General features: G+C 45.6%; 1 protein-coding gene across 4 annotated transcripts in view; it reads right to left on the bottom strand.

Moving 5' to 3' along the window:
* Nucleotides 1-20,000, bottom strand: part of LOC110496757 (FH1/FH2 domain-containing protein 3) — a 188,305-nt gene that overhangs the window by 104,963 nt on the left and 63,342 nt on the right. The gene's annotated exons all lie outside the window — the stretch shown is intronic.

The following is a 20,000-nucleotide window of genomic DNA, read 5'->3' as shown; positions in this document are numbered from 1 at the left end:
AAGAGAGGATAAAGAAGAGAAGAAGAGAGAGAAGAAAGAAGAGGAGAAGAGAGAGAAGAAAGAAGAGAAGAAGAGAGAGGATAAATAAGAGAAGAAGAGAGAGGATAAAGAAGAGGAGAAGAGAGGAGAAAGAAGAGGGGAAGAGAGGATAAAGAAGAGAAGAAGAGAGAGGATAAAGAAGAGGAGAAGAGAGAGGATAAATAAGAGAAGAAGAGAGAGGATAAAGAAGAGGAGAAGAGAGAGGATAAAGAAGAGGAGAAGAGAGGAGAAAGAAGAGGAGAGAGAGGATAAAGAAGAGAAGAAGAGAGAGAAGAAAGAAGAGGAGAAGAGAGAGAAGAAAGAAGAGAAGAAGAGAGAGGATAAATAAGAGAAGAAGAGAGAGGATGAAGAAGAGAAGAAGAGAGAGGATAAATAAGAGAAGAAGAGAGAGGATGAAGAAGAGGAGAAGAGAGGAGAAAGAAGAGGGGAAGAGAGGATAGAGAAGAAGAGAGAGGATAAAGAAGAGGAGAAGAGAGAGGATAAATAAGAGAAGAAGAGAGAGGATAAAGAAGAGGAGAAGAGAGAGGATAAAGAAGAGGAGAAGAGAGGAGAAAGAAAAGGAGAGAGAGGATAAAGAAGAGGAGAAGAGAGAGGATAAAGAAGAGAAGAAGAGAGGAGAAAGAAGAGGAGAGAGAGGATAAAGAAGAGGAGAAGAGAGGATAAAGAAGAGAAGAAGAGAGGATAAAGAAGAGGAGAGAGAGGATAAAGAAGAGGAGAAGAGAGGAGAAAGAAGAGAAGAAGAGAGAGAAGAAAGAAGAGAAGAAGAGAGAGGATAAATAAGAGAAGAAGAGAGAGGATAAAGAAGAGGAGAAGAGAGAGGATAAAGAAGAGAAGAAGAGAGGAGAAAGAAGAGGAGAGAGAGGATAAAGAAGAGGAGAAGAGAGGTGAAAGGAGAGAAGAAGAGAGGATAAAGAAGAGGAGAGAGAGGATAAAGAAGAGGAGAAGAGAGGAGAAAGAAGAGAAGAAGAGAGAGAAGAAAGAAGAGAGAGGATAAATAAGAGAAGAAGAGAGAGGATAAAGAAGAGGAGAAGAGAGGAGAAAGAAGAGGATAGAGAGGATAAAGAAGAGGAGAAGAGAGGAGAAAGAAGAGGAGAAGAGAGGATAAAGAAGAGGAGAGAGAGGATAAAGAAGAGGAGAAGAGAGGAGAAAGAAGAGAAGAAGAGAGAGGATAAATAAGAGAAGAAGAGAGAGGATAAAGAAGAGGAGAAGAGAGGAGAAAGAAGAGGATAGAGAGGATAAAGAAGAGGAGAAGAGAGGAGAAAGAAGAGGAGAAGAGAGGATAAAGAAGAGGAGAGAGAGGAGAAAGAAGAGAAGAAGAGAGAGGATAAATAAGAGAAGAAGAGAGAGGATAAAGAAGAGGAGAAGAGAGGATAAAGAAGAGAAGAAGAGAGAGGAGAAAGAAGAGAAGAAGAGAGAGGATAAATAGGAGAAGAAGAGAGAGGATGAAGAAGAGGAGAAGAGAGGAGAAAGAAGAGGGGAAGAGAGGATAAAGAAGAGAAGAAGAGAGAGGATAAAGAAGAGGAGAAGAGAGAGGATAAATAAGAGAAGAAGAGAGAGGATAAAGAAGAGGAGAAGAGAGAGGATAAAGAAGAGGAGAAGAGAGGAGAAAGAAGAGGAGAGAGGATAAAGAAGAGGAGAGGAGAGGAGAAAGAAGAGGAGAGAGGATAAAGAAGAGGAGAAGAGAGAGGATAAAGAAGAGAAGAAGAGAGGAGAAAGAAGAGGAGAGAGAGGATAAAGAAGAGGAGAAGAGAGGAGAAAGAAGAGAAGAAGAGATGAGAAAGAAGAGGAGAAGAGAGAGGATAAATAAGAGAAGAAGAGAGGAGAAAGAAGAGGAGAGAGAGGATAAAGAAGAGAAGAAGAGAGGATAAAGAAGAAGAGAAGAGAGAGGATAAAGAAGAGAAGAAGAGAGGAGAAAGAAGAGGAGAGAGAGGATAAAGAAGAGGAGAAGAGAGGAGAAAGAAGAGAAGAAGAGAGGAGAAAGAAGAGGAGAGAGAGGATAAAGAAGAGGAGAAGAGAGGAGAAAGAAGAGAAGAAGAGAGGAGAAAGAAGAGGAGAGAGAGGATAAAGAAGAGGAGAAGAGAGGAGAAAGAAGAGAAGAAGAGAGAGGATAAATAAGAGAAGAAGAGAGAGGATAAAGAAGAGGAGAAGAGAGGAGAAAGAAGAGGAGAGAGAGGATAAAGAAGAGGAGAAGAGATGAGAGGAGAAAGAAGAGGAGAGAGGATAAAGAAGAGGAGAAGAGAGGAGAGGAGAAAGAAGAGAAGAGAGAGGAGAAAGAAGAGGAGAAGAGAAAGGAGAAAGAAGAGAAGAAGAGAGAGGATAAATAAGAGAAGAAGAGAGAGGATAAAGAAGAGGAGAAGAGAGGAGAGGAGAAAGAAGAGAAGAGAGAGGAGAAAGAAGAGGAGAAGAGAGGAGAGGAGAAAGAAGAGAAGAGAGAGGAGAAAGAAGAGGAGAAGAGAAAGGAGAAAGAAGAGGAGGAGAGAGAGAAGAAAGAAGAGAAGAAGAGAGAGGAGAAATAAGAGAAGAGAGAGGATAAATAAGAGAAGAAGAGAGAGGATAAAGAAGAGGAGAAGAGAGGAGAAAGAAGAGGAGAAGAGAGAGGAGAAAGAAGAGAAGAAGAGAGAGAGGAGAAAAATGATAAAAATCTAAACACCCCCCCCCCCCCCTCCCCCCAAAAAAACATCACCAAGATGGGGGCCTTTAAAATGTTCCCTAAAATTCAGCCACGCCAACCACACCTATTGCCACGCCAACCACACCTATTGCCACGCCAACCACACCTATTGCCACGCCAACCACACCTATTGCCACGCCAACCACACCTATTGCCACGCCAACCACACCTATTGCCACGCCAACAATACCTATTGCCACGCCAACAACACCCATTGCCACGCCAACCACACCTATTGCAACGCCAACCACACCTATTGCCACGCCAACCACGCCCATTGCCACGCCAACCACGCCCATTGCCACGCTAACCACGCCCATTGCCACGCCAACCACGGCCATTGCCACGCCAACCGCGGCCATTGCCATGCCACGCCAACCGCGGCCATTGCCACGCTAACCACGCCCATTGCCACGCCAACCGCGGCCATTGCCATACCACGCCAACCGCGGCCATTGCCACGCCAACCGCGCCCATTGCCACGCACACCACACCCATTGCCACGAAAAATCTACACCCATTTTTGATCCAGAAAAAACCCTGAGGGGAATCTCCTTCATGACCATTCATAAGGTGCTTATGACACAGCTATGTCACATATATGCCATGTCACAATGTTGTCATAAGTAACGTATGTGTGATTCAGGTTTCCTAACTTGGACTGTTATTAAATGATGGATCTATGGGACTGTTAATAAATGATGGATCTATGGAACTGACTGGGACTGGTATTAAATGATGGATCTATGGAACTGACTGGGACTGGTATTAAATTATGGATCTATGGGACTGACTGGGACTGTTATTAAATGATGGATATATGGGACTGACTGGGACTGTTATTAAATGATGGATCTATGGGACTGTTATTAAATGATGGATCTATGGGACTGTTATTAAATGATGGATCTATGGAACTGACTGGGACTGTTATTAAATGATGGATCTATGGGACTGACTGGGACTGTTAATAAATGATGGATCTATGGGACTGTTATTAAATGATGGATCTATGGGACTGACTGGGACTGTTATTAAATGATGGATCTATGGGACTGACTGGGACTGGTATTAAATTATGGATCTATGGGACTGACTGGGACTGTTAATAAATGATGGATCTATGGGACTGTTATTAAATGATGGATCTATGGGACTGACTGGGACTGTTATTAAATGATGGATCTATGGGACTGTTAATAAATGATGGATCTATGGGACTGACTGGGACTGGTATTAAATGATGGATCTATGGGACTGTTATTAAATGATGGATCTATGGGACTGACTGGGACTGGTATTAAATGATGGATCTATAGGACTGTTATTAAATGATGGATCTATGGAACTGACTGGGACTGGTATTAAATGATGGATCTATGGAACCGACTGGGACTGGTATTAAATGATGGATCTATGGAACTGACTGGGACTGGTATTAAATGATGGATCTATGGAACCGACTGGGACTGGTATTAAATGATGGATCTATGGAACCGACTGGGACTGGTATTAAATGATGGATCTATGGAACCGACTGGGACTGGTATTAAATGATGGATCTATGGAACCGACTGGGACTGGTATTAAATGATGGATCTATGGAACCGACTGGGACTGGTATTAAATGATGGATCTATGGGAACTGACTGGTGCTCCAGCTGAGGTCCTTCTGATACATAACTCAGTGGTCTCAGCTGTTTCTGTTACCTAAAAGTAACACATCTACAGTAACTTCTGAGATTAGATATATGCCTTAGTTGCACACACACTCGCACACACGCACACACACAAACACACACACACACACACTGCATGTGGTCAAGGTTACCTTCCCATGGGGTTTAATCAATCAACAAAATCAATCGTCACCGTTCACCAATCAGAACCGTGTCATAATCAATACATTTACCCGAATCCAGTCACCGTGTTACAGAACTGGCCAGTAGAATGGCGGCGACAGCGATGACGACGGAAAACCAAACAACCTCTCATCAGCCACAGTCATTTTAAAACACACAACATCTCTCTACTGGTTGATCAGAGCCACAGGGGACAACACATCATTGGGTAATGCATGAATGGATCTTTGATAAGTAACCTACTTCCTGTTCCTGTGTGTATATATATATATATTTTAGATGAACTTCACTTCAGCCCGGACATCAAATTACACTGATGTCTGTCTGTCTGTCTGTCTGTCTGGCTGTCTGTCTGTCTGTCTGTCTGTCTGTCTGTCTGTCTGTCTGTCTGTCTGTCTGTCTGTCTGTCTGTCTGTCTGTCTGTCTGTCTGTCTGTCTGTCTGTCTGTAAACGATAAAAATTAACATTACACATACAGAAGTTTCAAAACAATAATATGACATTACAAATGTCATATTATACAAATCGTTAAAGTACACAAGGGAAAATAAATAAGCAGTTGTGCAACTGACTAGGTATCCCTTTACCTATCTCCCTTTACCCCCCTCTCTATCTCTCTCTTTACCCCCCCTCTCTATCGCTCTCTTTACCCCCCCTCTCTATCTCTCTCTTTACCCCCCCTCTATATCTCTCTCTTTATCCCCCTCTCTATCTCTCTCTTTACCCCCCTCTCTATCTCTCTCTTTACCCCCCCTCTCTATCTCTCTCTTTACCCCCCCCTATATCTCTACCTTTACCCCCCCTCTCTATCTCTCTCTTTGCCCCCCTCTCTATCTCTCCCTTTACCCCCTCTCTATCTCTCTCTTTGCCCCCCCCTCTCTATCTCTCCCTTCACCCCCCCTCTCTATCTCTCCCTTCACCCCCCCTCTCTATCTCTTCCTTCACCCCCCTCTCTATCTCTCTCTTTGCCCCCCCCCCTCTCTATCTCTCCCTTCACCCCCCCTCTCTATCTCTCCCTTCACCCCCCCTCTCTATCTCTTCCTTCACCCCCCTCTCTATCTCTCTCTTTGCCCCCCCCCTCTCTATCTCTCCCTTCACCCCCCCTCTCTATCTCTCCCTTCACCCCCCCTCTCTATCTCTCCCTTCACCCCCCCTCTCTATCTCTCCCTTCACCCCCCCTCTCTATCTCTCCCTTCACCCCCCCTCTCTATCTCTTCCTTCACCCCCTCTCTATCTCTCTCTTTGCCCCCCCCTCTCTATCTCTCCCTTCACCCCCCCTCTCTATCTCTCCCTTCACCCCCCCTCTCTATCTCTCCCTTCACCCCCCCTCTCTATCTCTTCCATCACCCCCCCCTCTCTATCTCTTCCTTCACCCCCCTCTCTATCTCTCTCTTTGCCCCCCCCTCTCGATCTCTCCCTTCACCCCCCCTCTCTATCTCTTCCATCACCCCCCCCTCTCTATCTCTCCCTTCACCCCCCCTCTCTATCTCTTCCTTCACCCCCCCCTCTCTATCTCTTCCTTCACCCCCCCCTCTCTATCTCTTCCTTCACCCCCCTCTCTATCTCTCTATTTGCCCCCCCCCTCTCTATCTCTCCCTTCACCCCCCCTCTCTATCTCTTCCTTCACCCCCCCTCTCTATCTCTCCCACCCCATGCCTCTCTGTGTATAATGTAGCAACCGTCTACAGATACTAATTTGCCAGAGTTCCTCTCTGTATCACCCCTTACTGTGTTACAGGGAATCACTCAGACAGAGATAATTACTACCCTATGGACCCTGGTCTAAAGTAGTGCCCTACTACCCTATAGACCCCGGTCTAAAGTAGTGCACTACTACCCTATAGGTCCTGGTCTAAAGTAGTGCACTACTACCCTATAGACCCTGGTCTAAAGTAGTGCACTACTACCCTATAGGTCCTGGTCTAAAGTAGTACACTACTACCCTATAGGCCCTGGTCTAAAGTAGTGCACTACTACCCTATAGACCCTGGTCTAAAGTAGTGCACTACTACCCTATAGACCCTGGTCTAAAGTAGTGCACTACTACCCTATATACCCTGGTCTAAAGTAGTGCACTACTACCCTATAGACCCTGGTCTAAAGTAGTGCACTACTACCCTATAGTCCCTGGTCTAAAGTAGTGCACTACTACCCTATAGACCCTGGTCTAAAGTAGTGCCATACTACCCTATAGACCCTGGTCTAAAGTAGTGCCCTACTACCCTATAGACCCTGGTCTAAAGTAGTGCCCTACTACCCTATAGACCCTGGTCTAAAGTAGTGCACTACTACCCTATATACCCTGGTCTAAAGTAGTGCACTACTACCCTATGGACCCTGGTCTAAAGTAGTGCCCTACTACCCTATGGACCCTGGTCTAAAGTAGTGCCCTACTACCCTATAGACCCTGGTCTAAAGTAGTGCACTACTACCCTATAGACCCTGGTCTAAAGTAGAGCACTACTACCCTATAGACCCTGGTCTAAAGTAGTGCACTACTACCCTATAGACCCTGGTCTAAAGTAGTGCACTACTACCCTATGGACCCTGGTCTAAAGTAGTGCCCTACTACCCTATAGACCCTGGTCTAAAGTAGTGCACTACTACCCTATAGACCCTGGTCTAAAGTAGAGCACTACTACCCTATAGACCCTGGTCTAAAGTAGTGCACTACTACCCTATAGACCCTGGTCTAAAGTAGTGCCTTACTACCCTATAGACCCTGGTCTAAAGTAGTGCACTACTACCCTATAGACCCTGGTCTAAAGTAGTGCACTACTACCCTATGGACCCTGGTCTAAAGTAGTGCCCTACTACCCTATAGACCCTGGTCTAAAGTAGTGCACTACTACCCTATAGACCCTGGTCTAAAGTAGTGCCCTACTACCCTATAGACACTGGTCTAAAGTAGAGCACTACTACCCTATAGACCCTGGTCTAAAGTAGTGCACTACTACCCTATAGACCCTGGTCTAAAGTAGTGCCTTACTACCCTATAGACCCTGGTCTAAAGTAGTGCACTACTACCCTATAGACCCTGGTCTAAAGTAGTGCACTACTACCCTATGGACCCTGGTCTAAAGTAGTGCCCTACTACCCTATAGACCCTGGTCTAAAGTAGTGCACTACTACCCTATAGACCCTGGTCTAAAGTAGTGCCCTACTACCCTATAGACCCTGGTCTAAAGTAGTGCACTACTACCCTATAGACCCTGGTCTAAAGTAGTGCACTACTACCCTATAGACCCTGGTCTAAAGTAGTGCACTACTACCCTATAGACCCTGGTCTAAAGTAGTGCACTACTACCCTATAGACCCTGGTCTAAAGTAGTGCACTACTACCCTATAGACCCTGGTCTAAAGTAGTGCACTACTACCCTATAGACCCTGGTCTAAAGTAGTGCCCTACTACCCTATAGACCCTGGTCTAAAGTAGTGCACTACTACCCTATAGACCCTGGTCTAAAGTAGTGCACTACTACCCTATAGACCCTGTTCTAAAGTAGTGCACTACTACCCTATAGACCCTGGTCTAAAGTAGTGCACTACTACCCTATAGACCCTGGTCTAAAGTAGTGCACTACTACCCTATAGATCATGGTCTAAAGTAGTCCACTACTACCCTATAGACCCTGGTCTAAAGTAGTGCACTACTACCCTATAGGCCCTGGTCTAAAGTAGTGCACTATAAAGGGAATAGGGTGTCATTTGGGAAGTACACAATGAGAACAGTGTATGACTAGTGTGGCTGGTGTTTAGGTCCTTCCTTTGACACCGCCTGGTATCGAGGTCCTGGACGGCAGGAAGCCGGGACCCAGTGATGCACTGGGACCAACACACTCTGTAGCACCTTCCAGTCGGGGGCCTTGCAACTGGAGACTGCCATAACAATGTCGTGTTTCATGGCTTTTACACATTTCTCAATCCAGTACGTATATGATATATGTGTGTGTGTGTGTGTGTGTGTGTGTGTGTGTGTGTGTGTGTGTGTGTGCGTGTGCGTGTGTGCGTGTGCGTGTGTGCGCGCACACGTCTGGGAAAAACATCAAGCTGTTTCAACACTGTAGCAGAGTGCCGGAGCCAATTAAACAGGAAATGAATTCAACAAGCCACTCTGACCCTTGACCTTAGGGCCTACACTGAACCAGCAGCCTGGAGAAACACTAACTGGGAATGTGTACCTTGTACGCATTACGTAGACAAGACAACACCATGGACAACACCAGGGACAAGACAACACCAGGGACAAGACAGCACAAGGGACAACACCAGGGACAAGAAAACACCAGGGACACCACCAGGGACAAAACTAGGGACAAGACAACACCAGGGACAAGACAACACCAGGGACAAGACAACACCAGGGACAACACCAGGGACAAGACAACACCAGGGACAACACCAGGGACAAGACAACACCAGGGACAACACCAGGGACAAGACAACACCAGGGACAACACCAGGGACAAGACAACACCAGGGACAACACCAGGGACAACACTAGGGACAAGACAACACCAAGACAACACCAGGGACAACACCAGGGACAAGACAACACCAGGGACAACACCAGGGACAAGACAACACCAGGGACAACACCAGGGACAACACTAGGGACAAGACAACACCAAGACAACACCAGGGACAACACTAGGGACAAGACAACACCAGGGACACCACAACACCAAGACAACACCAGGGACAACACCAAGACAACACCAGGGACAGCACCAGGGACAAGACCAGGGACAAGACAACACCAGGGACATGACAACACCAAGACAACACCAGGGACAAAACAACACCAGGGACAACACCAAGACAACACCATGGACAACACCAGGGACAAGACAACAACAGGGACACGACAACACCAGGGACAAAACAACACCAGGGACAACACCAAGACAACACCAGGGACACGACAACACCAAGACAACATCAGGGACAACACCAGGGACATGACAACACCAAGACAACACCATGGACAACACCATGGACAAAACAACACCAGGCACAACACCAAGACAACACCAGGGACAACACCAGGGACAAAACAACACCAAGACAACACCAGGGACAACACCAGGGACAACACCAGGGACAACACCAATACAACACCAAGACAACACCAGGGACAACACCAGGGACAAGACAACACCAGGGACAAGACAACACCAAGACAACACCAGGGACAACACCAGGGACAAGACCAGGGACCCCCTATTCTGTCACAGAGACAACCAGCTCCTCCATAACACCAGGGACCCCTTCATCTGTCATAGAGACAACCAGCTCCTCCATAACACCAGGGACCCCTTCATCTGTCATAGAGACAACCAGCTCCTCCTTAACACCAGGGACCCCTTCATCTGTCACAGAGACAACCAGCTCCTCCATAACACCAGGGACCCCTTCATCTGTCACAGAGACAACCAGCTCCTCCTTAACACCAGGGTACCCTCATCTGTCACAGAGACAACCAGCTTCTCCTTAACAGGACCTGTCGTGAGGAGGAAAGAGTTTTAAGAAGATGTTTACATGCAGTAGTGCAGAGATTACTCCTAATTATTTTTATTTCTTTCCTTCTCTCTCTCTCCCTCTGTCTCTCTCTCGCTCTCTCTCTGTCTCTCTGTCTCTCTCTCTCTCTCTCTATGTCACTCTCTCTCTCTCTCTCTCTCTGTCTGTCTCTCTCTCTCTCTGTCTCTCTCTGTCTGTCTCTCTCTCTCACTCTCTCCATCTTTCCTGGCCCAGAGTTTTACAATCACCACAAAGGAACACTGGAAGCTGTTGTTGTGGTACTATGTGTGTGGATGGAGTCATTTTTATGGTCACGTTATTCACCATGACCTCACACACAGGCATGCGCGCACACACACGCACACACACACACACACACACACACACACACACACACACACACACACACACACACACACACACACACACACACACACACACACACACACACACACACACACACACACACACACACACACACACACACAGCTCCGATACAACCTTTTATCACCAACATCATTATTTCTTTTTTAGATTTACACATCAGGCATTAAAACTCCCGACCACTCCGACTGTTATCCAGGTGGATTCACCTCAGTCATTCCAGAACGTTCCCAGTGTCCGCCGAGCACATTCCCCTGGTTCCTGGTCTATAAATATAAAGCTTTATCTGCGACCACGACAGGGACACGGGAGTCCAGTTACCACCCAGGGGTCTCCAGATAGACGCTCTTGAGTGTGACTTCAGTCACAGCAGACTACAGGTCTTATCTAAACCCCGTGGTACCACTCACGAAGGGGTGTGCTGTCTATGACTATGCATGTACATTTAAAGACTCATTTACATTGGCATATAAGGGCTAAGAGTTTTACCTGACCACAAGCCTCGTGGTGAGGGGCGCCGTTGTCACTTTGACTTATTTGTACTGTGTAGTAGGAAAACATTAACGAAGGGTGAGCTGTCGTTACGACTGAAAACCTCTGGAACTCTATGAGGGTGGGATGCCATTGTAGCTGTGATGAAATGACAATACAATGTACACTTATCTTTAAGCCTTATCATAAACCCACCCTGTATCATATCTTATCATAACGCCACCCTGTATCATAGCTTATCATAACCCCTTCCTGTACAGTAGCTTATCATAACCCTACCCTGTACCGTAGCTTATCATAACCCCACCCTGTACTGTAGCTTATCATAACCCCACCCTGTATCATAGCTTATCATAACCCCACCCTGTATCATAGCTTATCATAACCCCACCCTGTACTGTAGCTTATCATAACCCCACCCTGTATCATAGCTTATCATAACCCCACCCTGTACTGTAGCTTATCATAACCCCACCCTGTATCATAGCTTATCATAACCCCACCCTGTATCATATCTTATCATAACGCCACCCTGTATCATAGCTTATCATAACCCCACCCTGTATCATAGCTTATCATAACCCCACCCTGTATAATAGCTTATCATAACCCCACCCTGTATCATATCTTATCATAACCCCACCCTGTATCATATCTTATCATAACCCCACCCGGTATCATAGCTTATCATAACCCCACCCTGTATCATAGCTTATCAAACCCCACCATGTACTGTAGCTTATCATAACCCCTTGGCATCTTTGGTCTCAATGCCAAGTGTCACGTCTGGTGGAAACGTGGCACCATCCCTACGGTGAAGCATGGTGGTGGCACCATCCCTACGGTGATGCATGGTGGTGGCACCATCCCTACGGTGAAGCATGGTGGTGGTACCATCCCTACGGTGAAGCATGGTGGTGGCACCATCCCTACGGTGAAGCATGGTGGTGGCACCATCCCTACGGTGAAGCATGGCGGTGGCACCATCCCTACGGTGAAGCATGGTGGTGGCACCATCCCTACGGTGAAGCAAGGTGGTGGTACCATCCCTACGGTGAAGCAAGGTGGTGGCAGCATCATGCTGGGGGGATGTTTTTCAGCAGCAGGGACTGGGAGACTAGTCAGCATCGAGGGAAGTTTCTTCAAGTGCAGTCGCAAAAATCATCAAGCGCTATGATGAAACTGTCTCTCATGAGGACCGCCACAGGAAAGGAAGACCCAGAGTTACCTCTGCTGCAGAGGATAAGTTCATTAGAGTTAACTGTCTGTCATGAGGACCGCCACAGGAAAGGAAGACTCAGAGTTACCTCTGCTGCAGAGGATAAGTTCATTAGAGTTAACTGCACCTCAGACTGCAGCCCAAATGAATGCTTCACAGAGTTCAAGTAACAGACACATCTCAACATCAACTGTTCAGAGGAGACTGAGGGAATCAGGCCTTCATGGTTGAATTGCTGCAAAAATCACTACTAACGGACACCAATGAGAAGAGACGTGCTTAGGTCAAGAAACAAGACCAATGGACATTAGACCGGTGAAAATCTGTCCTTTGGTCTGATGAGTCCAATTTTGAGATTTTTGGTTCCGACCGCCGTGTCTTTGTGAGACGCAGAGTAGATGAACAGATGATCTCCGCATGTGTGACTCCCACCGTGAAGCATGGAGAAGGTGTGATGGTGTCGGGGTACTTTTTGATCAAGAAGGAGAGTGATGAAGTGATCAAGTGATCTGACCTCCACAATCACCCGACCTCAACCCAATTGAGATGGTTTGGGAAGAGTTGGAACGCAGAGTGAAGGAAAAGCAGCTAACAAGTGCTCAGCATATGTGGGAACTCCTTCAAGACTGTTGGAAAAGCATTCCTGGGGAATCTGGTTGAGAGAATGCCAAGAGTTTACAAAGCTGTCATCAAGGCAAAGGGCGGCTACTTTGAAGAATCTCAAACACTTGAATTGTATGTAGTTGTAGTCATGATCTGGTTACCTATTAGTACAAACATAGTGTAACGACCCTGGGTTTATAAGCGCGGAAATCGACTCTGCCGCTCGAGCATGCTTATACGGCACACTCGATAGCGCGGCGGACCTCGGGTTCAAAGATCGAGGGTTCGAGACCCGCACCCTGCTGTTTCATTACAATAGTTATATTTTCGGGTTACTACATATTTATTACCTTGTTTCTGGATAACTTCTAAATGACCCACAATGCACTATTTCTCAACATCACATGGAGGATCTACTCTGTGCTAACTGAGTTTGTATGCTAGCTCGGTAGCTAGCTCAAGCTGGCTAACGTTAGCCACAATTCATGATATTCTCTCGTTTTGTTGCTGTGTTATCTAGTGGGAACTCGTTAGCATGACAGGCTCTGGTGCCTTCTTTCTGTGGGCTCCAAACGAGAGAGAAAATCACCTGTGCTCTTTAATTCTGTGGTACCTCGTCTGTTCTCCTTTTTTTGTTTTGTGAACGTTTCGGCATTGTTCTTTGTGAAGTAGGCTACGGGAGTTTAGTCCTCCCATATTACATCACAAAATTAGAAAAACATTTTCCGATGTGATTCTGTCATTCTTTACGAAATTCCGAATCGATTTTAAAATAATAACTAAAAAATTTACAAATTTGAAAAGAGAGGTGTAACTTTGCATTGGAACTTTTGATTCAAACCATATGTTAAATATGTTGACGTTTATTTCTTTGATTATTTTATTCTTATGTATTTATCACCTACCCTTTAACAGTCTTATGGCCAGGGGATGGAAGCTGCTTAGGAGGAGTCTGTTGGTCTGAGCCTTGATGCACTGCTACCTGCTGGGAGCTCAACCCCCAGTGATGTGTTTACAGTATCCTGCACGTCTGTCTGTATATGTGGTGGTTAAGGGCCCTGTGCTTTGAACAATCATGTCACATGACCTGGATTTGAACATTTATTTAAACCTTTTTTTTTCATCAAGCTGTCCTCCTTTTTATGTCAGATGGTCGAGGAACATCCTCAGACAATTGCTTTCATTGCTTTTTGGTGTAATTCTAATTTCTGGAGAAAAAAAAAGGTTTAAAATAAAGGTTAAAATCTAGGTCATGTGACATGATAGTCCAAAACACACAGCCCTAGTGATTGTGCATGTCGGTCAAAGTCTGTGTGAAAGAAGGGATTCCCTCTCTGGGCATGCATACTAAATGGATCCCTATTCCCTATGTAGTGCACTACTTTAGACCAGAGCCCTATTCCCTATATAGTGCACTACTTTAGACCAGAGTCCTACAGCACCCTATTCCCTATATATAGTGCACTACTTTAGACCAGAGCCCTATAGAACCCTATTCCCTATATAGTGCACTACTTTAGACCAGAGTCCTACAGCACCCTATTCCCTATATATAGTGCACTACTTTAGACCAGAACCCTATGGAACCCTGTTCCCTATATAGTGCACTACTTTAGACCAGAACCCTATGGAACCCTGTTCCCTATATAGTGCACTACTTTAGACCATTAAAGTCCTTCTGTTAAGTCGTTGAGGAGTGGGCAGTAGCTCGCTCCTTTTCCTCCTGCCTAATAAGATTAGCACAGTGACCCCTTTGCTTCTGCTAATACCTCGGACATTAGAATCTCCACAGAGCAACCATAGATGCTAACATAGGCTAACGCCACAGTTAATCCGTCACCATTATAATAACGCTGACGTTTATGCTAATGCTAAGCTATCGCTAATGTGTGACCTTACATTACATCTACAGTACACTGGAAATGTAATAGGACTGCCATTCAGGGTGATGCTACAGCTAGCTATAGCTAGCATAGTATTGCTATATTTGCATAGAAAAAAATAGCGGGGCATGCTATCCATTTTACCGATGCTAACTGGACTAATCCTCAAATGGACTAAACAACAGGAGGTAGTTCCTGTCACAAAGAAGCAAGGGATAGACAAAACATGGGTAGTAGGGGAACCATGGGTAGTAGGAACATGGGTAGTAGGGAACATTGGGAGTTGGGAACATGGGTAGTAGGGAAACATGGGTAGGAGGGAACATGGGTAGTAGGGAACATGGGTAGTAGGGAAACGTGGATAGTAGGGAACATGGGTAGTAAAGAAACATGGGTAGTAGGGAACCATGGGTAGTAGGGAACGTGGGTAGTAAGGAAACGTGGGTAGTAGGGAAACATGGGTAGTGGGGAACATGGGTAGTAGGGAAACGTGGGTAGTAGGGAAACATGGGTAGTAGAGAACCATGGGTAGTAGGGGACATGGGTAGTGGGGAACATGGGTAGTAGGGAACATGGGTAGTAAATAAACATGGGTAGAGGGAACCATGGGTAGTAGGGAACCATGGGTAGTAGGGAAACATGGGTAGTAGGGAACCATGGGTAGAGATGAAACATGGGTAGAGATGAAACATGGGTAGTGATGAAACATGGGTAGTAAATACACATGGGTAGTAGGGAAACATGGGTAGTAAATAAACATGGCTAGTAGGGAAACATGGTTAGTAGGGAACATGGGTAGTAGGGAACATGGGTAGTAGGGAACATGGGTAGTAGAGAACATGGGTAGTAACGCAACAAGGGTAAGTCAGAGATGTCCAACAGTCCTCCCTGAAAGACACAACCCAAGGGGTGAAAGACAAGGGTAGGTCAGAGATGTCCAATAGTCCTCCCTGAAAGACACAACCCGAGGGGTGAAATACAAGGGTAAGTCAGAGATGTCCAACAGTCCTCCCTGAATGACACAACCCGAGGGGTGAAAGACAAGGGTAAGTCAGAGATGTCCAACAGTCCTCCCTGAATGACACAACCCGAGGGGTGAAAGACAAGGGTAATTTAGAGATGTCCAACAGTCCTCCCTGAATGACACAACCCGAGGGGTGAAAGTGTGAAGTGGGGAGTGATGATGTATTTTAAGACTTTAGAGCGAAATCCTGACCTCGGACGATGAGGGAGCAAAACATGCGTAACTGTCATCCTCTCTCTGTAATGTTCTCCCCAGATCACATTTCAATCATCACAGATGCAACAGGTCCACCAGGGGGAATTATTTCAGGACAGCACAACTGTCTGGTGGGAGGGTCAGACAGAGGGGAGTCATTTCAGCGAGACACAGCTGGTGGTCCAGCTCTAAGCCTAGTTACAGTATACTGCTGACTCTCCCCTCTGAGGGGATTTAATCCTGCCCTTCACCACAACTGTTCCCTCTGACCGATCGCTGGTTCCCCCTTCTAAAGAGCTCCCCAGTAGGGGTCAATAATAAGGGGGTTAGTGGAGAGAGAGGGAGAGAATGAGAGAGAGACAGAGGGACAGAGAGATAGAGAGACAGAGAGAGACAGAGAGAGAAACTTCTGTATGTGTAATGTTTACTAATTTTTATTGTTTATTTCACTTTTGTATATTATCTACCTCACTTGCTTTGGCAATGATAACACATATTTCCCATGTCAATAAAGCCCATTGAATTGAATTTAATTGAATTTAATTGAGAAAGAGAGAGAGACAGAGAGGGAGACAGAAAGAGAGACAGAGAGAAAGACAGAGAGAGAAAGAGAGAGAAAGAGAGAGAGAACAAGAGAGTGACAGAGAGAGAGAGACAAATAGAGAGACAGAGGGAGAGTGTGTGTCTGTGTGTGTGTGTGTGTGTGTGTGTGTGTGTGTGTGTGTGTGTTTGTGTGTGTGTGCGTGTGTGTGTGCGTGTGTCTGTGTGTGTGCGTGTGTCTGTGTGTGTGTTTGTGTGTGTGTGTGTGTGTGTGTCTGTGTGTGTGTCTGTGTCTGTGTGTGTGTCTGTGTCTGTGTGTGTGTGTGTCTGTGTGTGTGTCTGTGTGTGTGTGTCTGTGTGTGTGTTTGCTGGTCTGATCTAAAGTAAAGCCCCTGGTACTGCTGGTCGGATCTTTGACTGGCACAGTATATACAATCACAAAAAAACATTTAGACACACACACACACACACACGCGCACACGCGCACGCGCACGCACGCACGCACGCACACACACACACACACACACACAGTTATTAACACACACACACACATTTGCATTTCCTGACACAGAACAACACAGTGATCAGACAACGCATGGGGCTTGTCCTACTGTATGTTACCATGGCGATGACAGACCAGAAGACACTTGGCTTAGTTGAGTCTAGCTACAGTGTCTATTGTCACATTCACAGGCGCTCCAGTCGCCATGACGCTGCTACGATTCTATTTCCATAGCGAATCACATATCACCTCATCGAGGCTCCCTGGTATGTTACCATGGCGATGACAGACCAGAAGAAGCTCCCTGACATACTGGTAAATTAGCAGGGCTATGGGTCATAATCCCGAGTTCATCGACATACCTGGTAGTCATCAGGGAACAGTGTAGTGAAACACGAAAAATAGCATGGTGTCTAGTATCTGCATGGTATCTGCATGGTATCTGCATGGTATCTGCATGGTATCTGCATGGTATCTGCATGGTATCTGTATGGTATCTGGTATCTGCATGGTATCTGCATGGTATCTGCATGGTATCTGCATGGTATCTGCATGGTATCTGGTATCTGCATGGTATCTGCATGGTATCTGCATGGTATCTGTATGGTATCTAGTATCTGCATGGTATCTACATGGTATCTGCATGGTATCTGCATGGTATCTGCATGGTGTCTGCATGGTATCTGCATGGTATCTGCATGGTATCTGCATGGTATCTAGTATCTGCATGGTGTCTGCATGGTATCTGCATGGTATCTGCATGGTGTCTGCATGGTATCTGCATGGTATCTGCATGGTATCTGCATGGTATCTGCATGGTATCTAGTATCTGCATGGTGTCTAGTATCTGCATGGTGTCTGCATGGTATCTGCATGGTGTCTGCATGGTATCTGCATGGTATCTGCATGGTATCTGCATGGTATCTGCATGGTATCTAGTATATGCATGGTGTCTGCATGGTATCTGCATGGTATCTGCATGGTATCTGCATGGTGTCTGCATGGTATCTGCATGGTATCTGCATGGTATCTGCATGGTATCTGCATCGTGTCTGCATGGTATCTGAATGGTGTCTGCATGGTATCTGCATGGTATCTGCATGGTGTCTAGTATCTGCATGGTGTCTGCATGGTATCTGCATGGTATCTGCATGGTATCTGCATGGTGTCTGCATGGTATCTGCATGGTATCTGCATGGTATCTGCATGGTATATGCATGGTATCTGCATGGTATCTGGTATCTGCATGGTATCTGCATGGTATCTAGTATCTGCATGGTATCTGCATGGTATCTAGTATCTGCATGGTATCTGCATGGTATCTGCATGGTATCTAGTATCTGCATGGTATCTGCATGGTATCTGCATGGTATCTGCATGGTATCTGCATGGTATCTAGTATCTGCATGGTATCTGCATGGTATCTAGTATCTGCATGGTATCTGCATGGTATCTAGTATCTGCATGGTATCTAGTATCTGCATGGTATCTAGTATCTGCATGGTATCTGCATGGTATCTGCATGGTATCTAGTATCTGCATGGTATCTGCATGGTATCTGCATGGTATCTGCATGGTATCTGCATGGCATCTGCATGGTATCTAGTATCTGCATGGTATCTAGTATCTGCATGGTATCTGCATGGTATCTAGTATTTGCATGGTATCTGCATGGTATCTGCATGGTATCTGCATGGTATCTGCATGGTATCTAGTATCTGCATGGTATCTGCATGGTATCTGCATGGTATCTAGTATCTGCATGGTATCTGCATGGTATCTAGTATCTGCATGGTATCTGCATGGTATCTGCATGGTATCTGCATGGTATCTGCATGATATCTGCATGGTATCTAGTATCTGCATGGTATATGCATGGTATATGCATGGTATCTAGTATCTGCATGGTATCTGCATGGTGTCTAGTATCTGCATGGTATCTGCATGATATCTGCATGGTATCTAGTATCTGCATGGTATCTGCATGGTATCTGCATGGTGTCTAGTATCTGCATGGTATCTGCATGGTATCTGCATGGTATCTAGTATCTGCATGGTATCTGCATGGTATCTAGTATCTGCATGGTATCTAGAATCTGCATGGTGTCTAGTATCTGCATGGTATCTAGTATCTGCATGGTATCTAGTATCTGCATGGTATCTAGTATCTGCATGGTATCTGCATGGTATCTGCATGGTATCTAGTATCTGCATGGTATCTGCATGGTATCTGCATGGTATCTAGTATCTGCATGGTATCTAGTATCTGCATGGTATCTGCATGGTATCTAGTATCTGCATGGTATCTGCATGGTATCTAGTATCTGCATGGTATCTGCATGGTATCTAGTATCTGCATGGTATCTGCATGGTATCTAGTATCTGCATGGTATCTGCATGGTGTCTAGTATCTGCATGGTATCTGCATGGTGTCTAGTATCTGCATGGTATCTGCATGGTATCTACATGGTATATAGTATCTGCATGGTATCTGCATGGTATCTAGTATCTGCATGGTATCTGCATGATATCTGCATGGTATCTAGTATCTGCATGGTATCTGCATGGTGTCTAGTATCTGCATGGTATCTGCATGGTGTCTAGTATCTGCATGGTATCTGCATGATATCTGCATGGTATCTAGTATCTGCATGGTATATGCATGGTGTCTAGTATCTGCATGGTATCTGCATGATATCTGCATGGTATCTAGTATCTGCATGGTATCTGCATGGTGTCTAGTATCTGCATGGTATCTGCATGATATCTGCATGGTATCTAGTATCTGCATGGTATCTGCATGGTGTCTAGTATCTGCATGGTATCTGCATGATATCTGCATGGTATCTAGTATCTGCATGATATCTGCATGGTATCTAGTATCTGCATGATATCTGCATGGTGTCTAGTATCTGCATGGTATCTGCATGATATCTGCATGGTATCTAGTATCTGCATGGTATCTGCATGGTGTCTAGTATCTGCATGGTATCTGCATGATATCTGCATGGTATCTAGTATCTGCATGGTATCTGCATGGTGTCTAGTATCTGCATGGTATCTGCA

The sequence above is a fragment of the Oncorhynchus mykiss genome, chromosome 18 (assembly GCF_013265735.2).
Source record: "Oncorhynchus mykiss isolate Arlee chromosome 18, USDA_OmykA_1.1, whole genome shotgun sequence".
NCBI classification, from domain to species: Eukaryota; Metazoa; Chordata; class Actinopteri; order Salmoniformes; family Salmonidae; genus Oncorhynchus; species Oncorhynchus mykiss.
The sequence above is the reverse complement of the archived record's forward strand: the minus strand, read 5'-3'. Positions and strand labels throughout refer to the sequence as shown.